Source organism: Pan paniscus, chromosome 8 (assembly GCF_029289425.2).
Source record: "Pan paniscus chromosome 8, NHGRI_mPanPan1-v2.0_pri, whole genome shotgun sequence".
NCBI classification, from domain to species: Eukaryota; Metazoa; Chordata; class Mammalia; order Primates; family Hominidae; genus Pan; species Pan paniscus.
The window spans coordinates 53,737,101-53,751,016 of NC_073257.2; positions in this window are offsets into that span (position 1 = coordinate 53,737,101).

The following is a 13,916-nucleotide window of genomic DNA, read 5'->3' on the forward strand; positions in this document are numbered from 1 at the left end:
AACACCGTTTTTATAGAATCTACCAAAGGATATTTGCAAGTGCATTGAGGCCTATAGTGGAAAAGGAAATATCTTAAGAGAAGAACTAGACAGAAGATTTCTGAAAAATTGCTTTGTGATGTGTGCATTCCTCTCACACATTTAAACCTTTCTTTTGATTGAGCAGTTGGAAACACTGTTTTTTTAGAATCTGTGAAGTGATATTTCGGAGCGCAGGAGGCCTATGGTGAAAAATGGAATAACTTCAGATAAAAACTGAAATGAAGCTTTCTGAGAAACTGCGTTATGATGTCTGCATTCTTCTCACAGAGTTAAATGATTGTATTGATTGAGCAGTTTTGAAACAGTGTTTTTGTAGAATCTGCAATGGGATATTCAGAAGTGCACTAATGCCTATGGTGAAAAAGGAAATATCTTCGGAAAAAACTAAAAAGAACCTTTTTGAGAAACAGCTTTGTGATGTGTGTATTCATCTCACAGAGTTAAACCTTTCTGTTCATTGAGCTGTTTGGAAATACTGTTTTTACAAAATCTGTGAAGTGATATTTGTTAGCACTAAAAAGCCTGGGGTGAACAAGGAATTATCTTCAGAAAAAAAGTGGAATGAAGCATTATGGGAAAATGCTTTCTGATATGTGTGTTCATCTCAGAGAGTTATGTCCTACTTTTGATGGAAGAGTTTGCAAACACTGTTTTTATAGAATCTGAGAAGGGATTATTGGGAGCACATTGAAGACTATGGTGGAAAAGGTAATATCTTCAGACAAGAATTAGTCAGAACCTATCTGAGAAAATGCTTGGTGATGTGTGCATTCAACCCACAGAGTTCAAACTTTCTTTTGATTGAGCAATTTGGAAACACTGTTTTTGAAGAAATTGTGAAGGGATATTTGGGAACACATTGAAGCCTACAGTGAAAAATTGAATATCTTTGGATAAAAGCTAGAAAGAAGCTTTTAGAGAAACTAGTTTGTTACTTGTGCATTCATCTCACAGGGCAAAACCTTTCTTTGGATGTATCAGTTTGGAAACACTGTTATTGTAAGATCTACGAAGGGACAAGGGGGAGTGCAGTGAGGCCTATGATGAAAAAGGAATTAACTTCACATAAAAACTAGAAAGAAAGTTTCTGAGAAGCTGCTTTGTGATGTGTGCATTCTTCTCACAGAGTTAAACGTTTCTTTTGATTGAGCAGTTTGGAAACACTGTTTATGTAGAATATGTGAAGGGATATTTGGGAGTGCTTTGAGGCCTATGATGAAAAAAGAAACCACTTCAGAGAAGAACTAGACAGAAGCTATCTGAGAAACTGCTTTGTGATGTGTGCATTCATCTCACAGGGTTAAAACTTACTTTTGATTGAGCTCTTTGGAAACCCCGTATTTGTAGTATCTGCAAAAGTATATTTGGGGGTGCACTGTGGCCTATGGTGAAAAAGAATTATCTTCAGGTAAAAACTAGAAAGAATCTTTTTGAGAAACTGCTTTGTGATGTGTGCTTTCAAATCACAGAGTTAAACCTCTTTTGATACATCAGTTTTGAAACACTTTCTTTGTAGAATCTGTGACAGGATATGTGGGAGTGCATTGAGGCCAATGGTGGAAAAGGAAACATCTTCAGAAAAGAACTAGACAAAAGCTTTCTGATAAACTGCTTTGTGATGTTTGCATTCGTCTCACAGGGCTAAAACTTTCTTTTGATTGAGTGGTTTGGAAAGACTGTTTTTGTAGAATCTGTGATGGGATATTTGGGAATGCATTGAGTCCTATGGTGAAAAAGGAAATATCTTTGGATGGAAATAAGAAAGAGTTGTATTGAGAAACAGCTTGATCATGTGGGCATTCATCCACAGAGTTTAAACTTTCTTTTGACTGTGCAGTTTGGAAACACTGTTTTGGCAAAATCTGTGAAGCAATATTAGGTGGCGTGAAAAGTCTAAGGGGAAAACGGAAATATCTTCAGATAAAAAGTGGAAAGAAGCATTATGTGAAACAGCTTTCTGATGTGTGCTCTCATCTCACAGAATTAAGTCCTTCTTTTGATGAAACAATTTGGAAACACTGTTTTTGTATAATCTGTGAAGGGATATTCAGGAGTGCATGAGGCCTATGCTCAAAAAGGAAATAACTTCAGATAAAAACTAGCAAGAAGCTTTCTGAGAAACTGCTTTTCCAATGTGTGCATTCTTCTCACAGAGTTAAACGTTTATTTTGATTGAGCAGTTAGAAAACACTGTTTTTGTAGAATCCACAAAGGGATATTGTGGCACACACTTATGACTGGTGAAAAAGAAAATATCTTCAGATAAAAACTAGAAAGATGGTTTTTGAGAAACTGCTATGTGATGTATGGATTCATCCCACAGAGGTAAACTTTTCCTTTGACTGAGCAGTTTGGAAACACTGATTTTGAATAATGTGCAAAGCAATATTAGATATCTCAAAAGGGCCTATAGTAAACAAGGAAATATCTTCAGATGAAAAGTGGAAAGAAGCATTATGAGAAACTGCATTGTGATGTGTATATTAATCTCACAGACTGAAATATTTCATTGTTGGAACAGTTCAGAAACACTGTTTTTATAGAATCTGCAAAGGCATATTTGGGAGCACATTGAGGCCTAAGGTGAAAAAGGAAATTTATTCAGATAAAAACTAGAAAGAAGCTCTTTGAGAAACAACTTTGTGAAGTGTGCATTCATCTCACAGAGTTAAACATTGCTGTTGACTGAGCAGTTTGGAAACACTATTTGCCAAATCCATGAAGCATTATTATGTAGTGTAAAAAAAAGCCTTTGGTGAACAAGGAAATATCTTCAGATAGAAACAGGAAAGAAGCGTTATAAGAAACTCCATTCTGATGTATGTGTTCATCTCACAGAGTTAATCCTACCTTTTGATTGAGCAGTTTGGAAGCACTGTTTTTGTAGAATCTGCAAAGTTGTTTTAGGGAGCACATTGAGGCATATGGTGAAAAAGGAAATATCTTTGGATAAAAGCTAGAAAGAAGCTTTTTGAGAAACTTCTTTATGATGTGTGCACTCATCTCACAGAATTAAACCTATTTTTAGATGAGTAGTTTGGAAACACTGTTTTTGTAGAACCTGTGATGGGTTATTTCGGAGGGCACTTAAGCCTATGGTGATAAAGGAAATATCTTTGAACAAAAACTAGAAAGAAGCTTTTGGAGGAAGTGCTTTGTGATGTGTGCATTTATCTCACAGAGTTAAACCTCTCTTTTGGTTGATCAGTTTGGAGACACTGTTTTTGTAGACTCTCCAAAGGTATATTTTAGAGTTCACTAAGGCCTAAAGTGAAAAAGAAAATATCTTTGGATAAAAATTAGAAAGAAGTGCTTTGAGGAACTGTTTGGTGATGGATACATTCATCTCACAGAATTAAACTTTTCTTCTGACTGAGCAGTTTGGAAACACTGTTTTTGTATAATATGTGACGCCATGTCTGGTAGCGCAAATGTCCTATTGTGAACAAGGAAATATCTTCAGAAAAACACTGGAAAGAAGCATTACATGAAACATCTCTCTGATATGTGCATTCATCTCACAGAATTAAGTCCTTCTTTTGATTGGACTTTCGCAAACACTGTTTTTGTAGAATCTGCAAATGGATATTTGGGAGAGCATTGATGCCTATGGTGGAAAAATAAATACTTTCAGAGAAGAACTAGACAGCAGCTTTCTGACAACTGCATTGTGATGTGTGCATTAATCTCACAGAGTTAAACCTTTCTTTTGATTAAGAAGTTTGGAAACACTGTTTTTGTGGCATCTGTGAAGGGATATTTTGGAACACAAGAGGCCTATGGTGAAAAAGGAAATAAGTTCTGATAAAAACAAGAAATATACTTTCTGAGAAACTACTTTGTGATGTGTGCTTTCTTCTCACAGAGTTAATCATTTCTTTTGATTGAGCCATTTGGAAATATGGTTTTTGTAGAATCTGCAAAGGGATCTTTGGAAGCACACTGATGTCTATGATGAAAAAGAAAATATCTTCAGATAAAAACTAGAAAGAATCTTTCAGAGAAACTTCTATGTGGTGTATGCATTCATCTCATGGAGTTAAACTTTTCTTTGGACTGAGTCGTTTGGAATCACTGTTTTGGTATAATCTGCAAACTGATGTTTCATAGTGCAAAACAGCCAATGGTTAACAAGGAAATACCTTCAGATAAAGACGGGAAAGAAGCATTATTAGAAACAGCTTTCTGATATGTGTGTTTATCTCATAGAGTTAAATCCTTCTTTGATGGAACAATGTGTATACACTGTTTTTCTGGAATCTGCAGAGGGATATTTGGGAGTGCATTGAGGCCTATAGTGGAAAAGGAAAAATCTTCATAGAAGAACTACACAGAAGCTTTCTGAGAAAGTGCTTTGTGATGTGTGTATTCATCTCACAGAGTTAAACCTTTCTTTTATTTAGCAGTTTGGAAATACTGTTTTTGTAGAATCTGCAACAGGATATTTGGGAGTGCACTGATATCGATGGTGATAAAGGAAATATATGTGGATAAATACTAGAAAGAAGATTTTTGAGAAAATTCTTTATGATGTCTGCATTCACCTCAGGGAGTTAAACATTTCTTTTTACTGAGCAGTTTGGAAACAGCGTTTTTCCAAAATCTACGATGCAATACTAGTTACTGCCAAATAGCCTAAGGTGAAGAAGAAAATATATTCAGACAAAAACTGGAAAGGAAGCGTTATGAGAAAATGCTTCCTGATGTGTGTGTTCAGCTCACAGAGTTGAGTCCTTCTTTAGAGAGAACAGTTCAGAAACACTGTTTTTGTAGAATCTGCAAAGGGATATTTGGTAATGCATTGAGGCCAATGGTGGAAAAGGAAACATCTTCAGAGAAGAACTAGACAGAAGCTTTCTGATAAACAGCTTTGTGAAGTTTGCATTCATCTCACAGAGCCAAACAATTCTTTTGATTGAGCGGTTTGGAAACACTGTTTTTGTAGAATCTGCGATGGGATATTTGGGAACGCATTGAGTCCTATGGTGAAAAAGGAAGTATCTTCGGATAGAAACTAGAAAGAATTGTTTTGAGAAACTGCTTGATGATGTGTGCATTCAACTCACAGAGTTAAACTTTTCTTTTGACTAAGCTGTTTGGAAACACTCTTTTGTATACCCTGCAAAGCGATGTTATGTAGCACAAAAAGGCCTATGGCAAAAAAGGACATAGCTTCAGATAAAAGCTAGAAAGGAGCGTTATAAGGAACTTGTTTCTGAGGTTTGTGTTCATCTCTCAGAGTTAAATGCTTCCTTTGATGGAACAGTTCAGAAACACTGATTCGTAGAATCTCCAAAGGGATATTCAGGAGTGCATTGAGCCCTATGGTGGAAAAAGAAATAACTTCAGAGAAGTACTAGACAGAAGGTATCTGAGAAATGGTTTTGTGATGTGTGCATTCATCTCACAGAGTTAAACCTTTCTTTTGTTTGAGCAATTTGGAAACACTGTTTTGGAGAACCTGCAAATGTATAGTTGTGCGTGCATTGAGGCCCATTGTGAAAAATGAAATATCTTCGGATAAAAACTTGAAAGAAGCTTTTTGAGAAACTGCTTTGTGATGTGAGCCTTCAACTCACAGAGGTAAATGTGTTTTTTGATTGAGTAGTTTGGAAACATTGTTTTTGTAGAATGTTCAACAGGATATTTTAGAGCACTTTGAAGCCTATGGTGATAAAGGAATTTCTTAGATAAAAACTAGAAAGAAGCTTTTTGAGAAACTGCTTTGCAATGTGTGCATTCAGATGAAAGAATTAAACTTTTCCCTTGATTGATCAGTTTGGAAACACTTGTAGAATCTGCAAATGTGTATTTGGGAGCACAAGGGGTTTTTGGTGAAAAAAAAACTACTGAGAAAAAGTAGAAAGAAGCTTTCTGAGAAAACACTTTGTGTTGGGTGTATACTTCTCACAGAGTAAAACGTGTCTTTTGATTCAGCAGTTTTGAAACACTGTTTTTCTAGAATCTCTGAAGGCATGTTTGTGAGTGCATTGAAGCCTATATTGAAAAAGGAAATATCTTCAGATAAAAGCTAGAAAGAATATTTTTGAGAAACTGCCTGCAATGTGTGCATTCATCTCACAGAGTTAAACCTTTCTTTTGATTGATCAGTTTTGTAACACTTTTTTTGTAGAACCTACGAAGGGTTATAGGGGAGTGCATGAGGCCTACAGTGAAAAAGGAAATAACTTCAGATAAAAACTAGAAAGAAGCTTTCTGAGAAACTGATTTGTGATGTGTGCATTCTTCTCAGATACTTAAACGTTTCTTTTCATTGAGCAGTTTGGAAACACTGTTATTGCCAAAACTGAAAAAGGATATTTGGGAGTGCGGTGATGCCTATGGTGAAAAAGGAAATATCTTTGGATAAAAACTAGAAAGAAGTTTTTTGAGAAACCACTTTGTGGTGTGTGCATTCATCTCACAGAGTTAAATAATATTTTTGACTGAGCAGTTTGGAAACACAGTTTTTGTATAATCTGCAAGTGATGTTAAGTAGTGCAAAAAGGCCTATGTTTAACAAGGAAATAACTTCAGATAAAAACTGGAAAGAAGCATTGTGAGAAACTGCTTTCTGATGTGTGCATTCATCTCACAGAGTTAAATCTGTCTTTTGATGGAACAGTTTGGAAACACTGTTTTAGTAGAATCTGTGAGGGGATATTTTGGTGCACTTTTAGGCCTATGGTGGAAAAGGAAATATCTGCAGAGAAGAACTAGACAGAGGCGTTCTGAGAAACTGCTTTGTTATGTGTGCATTCCTCTCACAGAGTTAAATATTTCTTTTGATTGAGTAGTTTGGAAACACTGGTTTTGAAGCATCTGCAAGGGCATATTTGGGAGTGCATTGAAGGCTATGGTGAAACATGAAATATCTTCAGATAAATACTAGAAAGATGCATTTTGAGAAACTACTTTATGATGTGTGCATTCTTCTCACAGAGTTAAGCCTTTCTGTTTATTGAGCCATTTGGAAACACTGTTTTTGTACAAACTGCGAAGGGATTCTTGAGAGCACAAGAGGCCTATCTTGAAAAAGCAAATGACTTTGGATAAAGACTACAAAGATGCTTTTTGAGAAACTGCTTTCTGATGTGTGCATTCATCTCACAGAGTTAAGTCCTTCTTTTGATTGGACTGTTTGCAAACACTGTTTAGGTAGAATCTGCAAATGGATATTTGGGAGTGCATTGAGGCCTGTGGTGGAAAAATAAATATCTTCAGAGAGGAAATAGACAGAGGCTTTCTGACAACTGCGTTGTGATGTGTGCATTAATCTCACAGAGTTAAACCTTTCTTTTGATTGAGAAGTTTGGAAACACTGTTTTTGTAGAATGTGTGAAGGGATATTTGGGAGCACATTGAAGCCTATTTTGAAAAAGGAAATACCTTTGGATGAAAACTAGAAAGAAGCTTTTTGAGAAACTGTTCATGATGTGTGCATTAGTCTCACAGAATTAAACCTTACTTTTGATTGATCAGTTTGGAAACACTGTTTCTGTAGAATCAGCGAAGGCATATTTGGGAACCCATGAGGCCTATGGTGAAAAGGGAAATATCTTCAGATAAAATCCAGATAGAAGCTTTCTGAGAAACTGCTTTGTGATGTGTGCACTCATCTCACAGATTTAAAACTTTCTTTAGATGGAGTAGTTTGTAAACACTTTTTTTGTATAATCAGCAGAGGGATATTTATGAACGCAGTGATTCCTATGGTGAAAAGGAAATATCATCAGAGAAAAACTAGAAAGAAACTTTCTGAGAAACTAGTTTGTGATGTGTGCATTCATCTCATAGAGCTAAACCTTGCTTTTGATAGAGCAGTTTGTTAACCTTGTTTTTGTATAAACTGCAAAGGGATATTTCAGAGTGCATTATGGCCTATGGTGAAACTGGAAATATCTTTAGACCAAAACTAGAAAGAAGGTTTCTGAGAAGCTGTTTGTGATGTGTGCATTCACCTCGCAGAGGTAAACCTTTCCTTTGATGGAGCAGTTTGTAAACACTATATTTGTAGAATTTGCAAAGGGACACTTGGGAGCTCATTGAGGCCAATGGGGAAAAGAAATATCTTCAGAAAAAACTAAAAAGAAGCTTTCTGAAAAACTACTTTGTGATGTGTGCATTTGTATCACAGAGATAAAAAATTTTATGATGGAACTGTTTGTTTACCTTGCTTTTGTATAAACTGCAAAGGGATATTTCAGAAGGCATTGAGGCCTATGGTGAAAATGGAAACATCTTTTGACAAAAACCATAAAGAATATTTCTCATAAACTGCTTTCTGATCTGTGCATTCATCTTACACATTTAAGCCTTTCTTTTGTTGGAGCAGTGTGTAAACACTATATATGTAGAACCTGTGAAGGCAGACTTTGCAGCACATTGAGGTGTATGGTTAAAAAAACATTTTCAGAGAAAAATTAAAAGAAGCTTTCTGAAAAATTTCTTTGTCATGTGTGCATTCACATCACCTAGATGAACCTTTCTTTTAATGGGACAGTTTAGAATCAGTGTTTGTGTAGAATCTGCAATGGGATATTTCCTAGCACACTGACGCCTGGGGTGAAAAGAGAAATATCTTCAGAGAAAAACTAGGAGGAAGCTTTCTGAGAAACTGCTTCATGATGTGTGCTTTCATCTCACAAAATCAAACCTTTCTTTTGGTGGAGCAGTTTGTAAACACTGTATTTGTAGAATCTGCGAAGGGATACTTGGGAGCACATTGAGGCCAATGGTGAAAAGAAATATCTTCAGAGAAAAACTAAAAAGAAGTTTCTGAAAAACTGCTTTGTGATTTGAGCATTCATCTGACAGATTTAAACCTTTCTTTTGATAGAGCAGTTTGGAAACACTGTATTTATAGAATCTGCAAGGCCATGTTTGGGAGCGCATTGAGGACTATTGTGAAAATGGAAATATCTTCAGAGAAAAATTAGAAGGAAGCTTTCTGAGAAACTGCTTGGTGATGTGTGCATTCATCTGACACAGTTAAACCTTTCTTTTGATGGAATAGTTTGGAGTCACTGTTTGGTAGAATCTGCAAATGGATATTTGGGAGTGCATTAAAGCCTGGGATGAAAAGATAAATATATTCGGAGTAATACTAGAAAGAAGCTTTCTGAGAAACTGCTTTGTGATGTGTGCATTCATCTCACAAAGTTAAACCTTTCTTTTGATGGAGCAATTTGTTAACCCTGTTTTTTTATAAACTGCAAAGGTATATGTTGGAGTGCTTAGAGGCCTATTGTGAAAATTGAATTATCTTTAGACAAAAACTAGAACGAAGCTTTCTGAGAAACTGCTTTGTGATGTGTGCATTCATCTGACAGAATTAAACCTCTTTATTGATAGAGCAGTTTGGAAACACTGTATTTGTAGAATCTGCAAAGATATATTTCAGAGCTCATTGAGGTCTATTGTGGAAAAGGAAATATCTTCAGAGAAAAACATGAAAGAAGCTTTCTGAGAAGTGGCTTCGTGATGTGTCCATTTATCTCACAGAGTTAAACCTTTCCTTTGAAGGAGTAGTTTGAAAACAATGTATTTGTAGAATCTGCGAAGCCATATTTGGGAGTGCTTTCGGGCCTCTGGTGAAAAGGGAAATATTTTCAGATAAAAACTAGGCAGAAGATACCTGTAAAATGGCTTTTTGATGTGTACTTTCATCTCAGAGTTAAACTTTTCTTTTGATGGAGTAGTTTGTAAACACTGTTTTTGTATAATTGGTGAAGAGAAACTTTGGAGCACATAGAGTCCTATGGTGAAAAGGAAATATCTTCAGAGAAAAACTAGAGAGAAACTTTCTGAGAAAGTGCTTTGTGTTGCATGCATTAATCTCACAGTTAAACCTTTCTTTTGATGGAGCAGTTTATTAACCCTGTTTTTGTATAAACTGTGAAGGCATATTTTGGAACATGTTGAGGCCTGTGGTGAAAATGGAAATCTCTTTAGACAAAAACTAGAATGAAGCTTTCTGAGAAACTGCTTTGTGATGTGCTCATGCAACTTACTGAGTTAGACCTTTCTTTTGATGGAGCAGTTTGGAAACACTGTATTTGTAGTTTCTGTGAATGGATATTTTTGAGCACAATGTGGCCTGCTGTGAAAAAGGAAATATCTTCAGAGAACAACCAGTAAGAAGCTTTCTGAGAAACTGCTTTCTGATGTGTGCATTCATCTCAGTGAGTTAAAACTGTGTTTACATGGAGCATTTTGGAAAAACTGTATTTGTAGAATCTGTGAAGAGATATTTCAGAGCATATTGAGGCCTACAGGAAAAAAGGAAATATCTTCAGAGAAAAACTATAAATGAGCTTTCTGAGAAACCAGTTTGTGATGTGTGCACTCATCACACAGACTTAAATCTTTCTTTTGATGGAGCAGTTTGGAATCACTCTTCTTGCAGAAATCCGTGAAGGGATATTTGGGAGAGCATTCAGGCCTATGGTGAAAAGGGAAATATCTTCAGAGAAAATCGAGAAAGAAGCTTTCTAAGAAACTTCTTTGTTATGTGTGCATTCACCTTGGAGAGTTAAAACTTTCATTAGATGGAGTAGTTTGTAAACACTGTTTTTATACAATTGGTGAAGGAATATTTATGAGTACCTTTGGTGCTCATGTGGAAAAGGATATATCTTCACAGAAAAACTAGAAAGAAACTATCATAGAAAATATTTTGTGATGTATGCATTCATGTGACAGAGCTAAATCTTTCTTTTTATGGAGCAGTTTGTTAACCTTGCTTTTGAATAAACTGCAAAGGCCTAATTTGGAGTGCATTCAGGCCTATGGTGAAAATGGAAATATCTTTAGACAAAAACTAGAAAGGTCTCTGAGAAACTGCTTTGTGATGTGTGCATTCATCTCAAAGAGTTAAAATTTTCTTTTGATGGAACAGTTTGAAAATACTGTATTTGTAGAATCTGTGAAGGGATATTTAGGAACTCATTGTGGTCTATTTTGAAAAGAAATATCTTCATAGCAAAACTAGAAAGAAGTTTTCAGAAAAACTACTTTGTGATGTGTACATTCATCTCATAGAGATAAATCTTTCTTTTAATGAAGCAGCTTGGAATAACTATTTTTGTATAATCTGCAAAGGGATATTTGGTAGCAGATTGATCCCTGTGCTGAAGAGATAAATATCTTCAGAGAAAAACTAGAAGGAAGCTTTCTCAGAAACTGCTTTGTGATATGAGCATTCATCTCACAGAGATAAACCTTTCTTTTGATTTAGCAGTTTGGAGTCCCTGTTGTTGTAAGATCTGCAAACGGATATTTCAGTGCACATTAAGGCCTGTGGTGAAAAGAGAAATATCTTCAGAGAAAAAGTAGAAGGAAGCTTTCTGAGAAACTGCTTTGTTATGCGTCCTTTCATCTCACAGAGTTAAAATTTTCCTTTGAATCAAACCAAAATGTCCAACAATGATAGACTGGATTAAGAAAATGTGGCACATATACACCATGGAATACTACGCAGTCATAAAAAATGATGAGTTCATGTCCTTTGTAGGGACATGGATGAAATTGGAAATCATCATTCTCAGTAAACTATCGCAAGAACAAAAAACCAAACACCGCATATTCTCACTCATAGGTGGGAACTGAACAATGAGAACACATGGACACAGGAAGGGGAACATCACACTCTGGAGACTGTTGTGGGTTGGGGGGAGGGTTGAGGGATAGCATTGGGAGTTATACCTAATGCTAGATGATGAGTTAGTGGGTGCAGCGCACCAGCATGGCACATGTATACATATGTAACTAACCTGCACATTGTGCACATGTACCCTACAACTTAAAGTATAATAATAATAAATGAAAAAAAAAGAAAAAAAAATTTCCTGTGAAGGAGCAGTTTGAAAACACAGTATTTGTAGAATCTGTGAAGCCATATTTGGGAGTGCTTTCATGCCTGTGGTGAAAAGGGAAATATCTTGAGATAAAAACTAGACAGAAGCTTTCTGCAAAACTGCTTTGTGATGTGGGCATTCATCTCACAGAGTTAAATCTTACTTTTGATGGAGCAGTTTGTTAACCTTGGTTTTATATATACTGCAAAGGGATATTTCGGAGCACATTGAGGCCTAAGGTGAAAATGGAAATATCTTTAGACAAAAACTAGAAAGAAGGTTTGTGAGAAACTGCTTTGTGATCTGTGCATTCATCTCACAGAGTTAAACTTTTCTTTTGATGGAGCAGTTTGTAAACACTGTAGTTGTAGAATCTGTGAAGGGATGGTTGGGAGTGCAGTGAGGCTTATGGTGAAAAGAAATATCTGCAGGGAAAAACTAAACAGAAGCTGTCTGAAAAACTACTTTGTGGTGTGTGTATTCATCTCAGAGAGATAGAGCTTTCTTTTTGGGGGGCATTTTGGAATCACTGTTTTTGAAGAATCCATGAAGGGATACTTGGGAGCACATTAAGGCTTGTGGTGAAAAGAGAAATATCTTCAGAGAAAAATGGAAGGAAGCTTTCTGAGAAACTGCTTTGTGATGTGTGATTTCATCTCACAGAATCAAACATTTCTTTTGGTGACACAGTTTCTTAGCCCTATTTTCATACAATCTGTGAAGGGAAATTGGAAGAGTGCAATGAGGTCTATGGTGAAAAAGCAAATATCTTCAGAGAAAAACTAGGAAGAAATTTTGTGAGAAACTACATTCTGATGTCAGCATTCCTCTCACAGAGTTAAATGCTTGAGGCCATTGAGTCCTATGGTGGAAAAGGAAATATCTTCAGAGAACAACTAGACAGAAGCTATCAGAGAAACTGATTTGTGATGTCTGCATTCATCTCACAGAGTTAAACCTTTCTTTTGATTGAGCAGTATGGAAATATTCTTTTCATAGAATCTGCAAATGTATACTTGGGAGTGTATTGACACCTATGGTGAAAAAGGAAATATCTTCGGATAAAAACTAGAAAAAAGCTTTTTAGAAACTACTTTGTGATGTGTGCATTCAACTAACAGAGTTAAAAATGTTTTTTGATTGAGCAGATTAGAAACACTGTTTTTGTAGGATCTGTGACTGGATATTTGGAAGCACATTGAAGCTTATGGGGATAAAGGAAATATATTCGGATAAAAACTAGAGAGAAGTTTTTGAGAAACTGCTTTGTGATGTGTGCATTCATCTCACAGGGTTAAACTTTATTTTTACTGAGCAGTTTGGAAACACTGTTTTTGCAAACTCTGCAAAGTAATATTAGGCAGTACAAAAAAAGCCTATGGTGAAAAAGGAAATATCTTCAGATATAAACTGGGAAAAGTGTTATGAGAAACTGCTTTCTGATGTGTTCGTTCCTGTCACACAGTTAAACTTTTGTATTGAGTGAGCAGTTTGGAAATAGTATTATTGTAGTATCTGCATAGGTATATTTGGAAGTGCACTGTGGCCAATGGTGATAAAGGAAACATCTTTGGATAAAAACGAGAAAGAAGCCTTTTGAGAAACTGCTTTGTGATGTGTACATTCGTCTCACACTGTTAAAACTTTCTTTTGACTGAACAGTTTGGAAATACTGTTTTTACAAAATCTGCGATGCGATATTAGGTAATGCAAAAAAGCCTAGTGTGAAGAGGGAAATACATTCAGACAAAACTGGAAAGAAGCATTATGATAAACAGCTTTCTGATGTGTGCATTCATCTCACAGAGCTAAGTTCTTCTTTTGATGGTATAGGTTGCAAATGCTGTTTTTGTAGAATCTGTGAAGGGCTATTAGGGAACCCATTGAAGTCTATGGTGGAAAAGGAAATATATTCAGAGAAGAACTAGACAGAAGCTTTCTGAGAAATTTCTGTGTGATGTGTGTATTCACGTGACAGAATTAAAACTTTCCTTTCATTGACCAGTTTGAAATCAC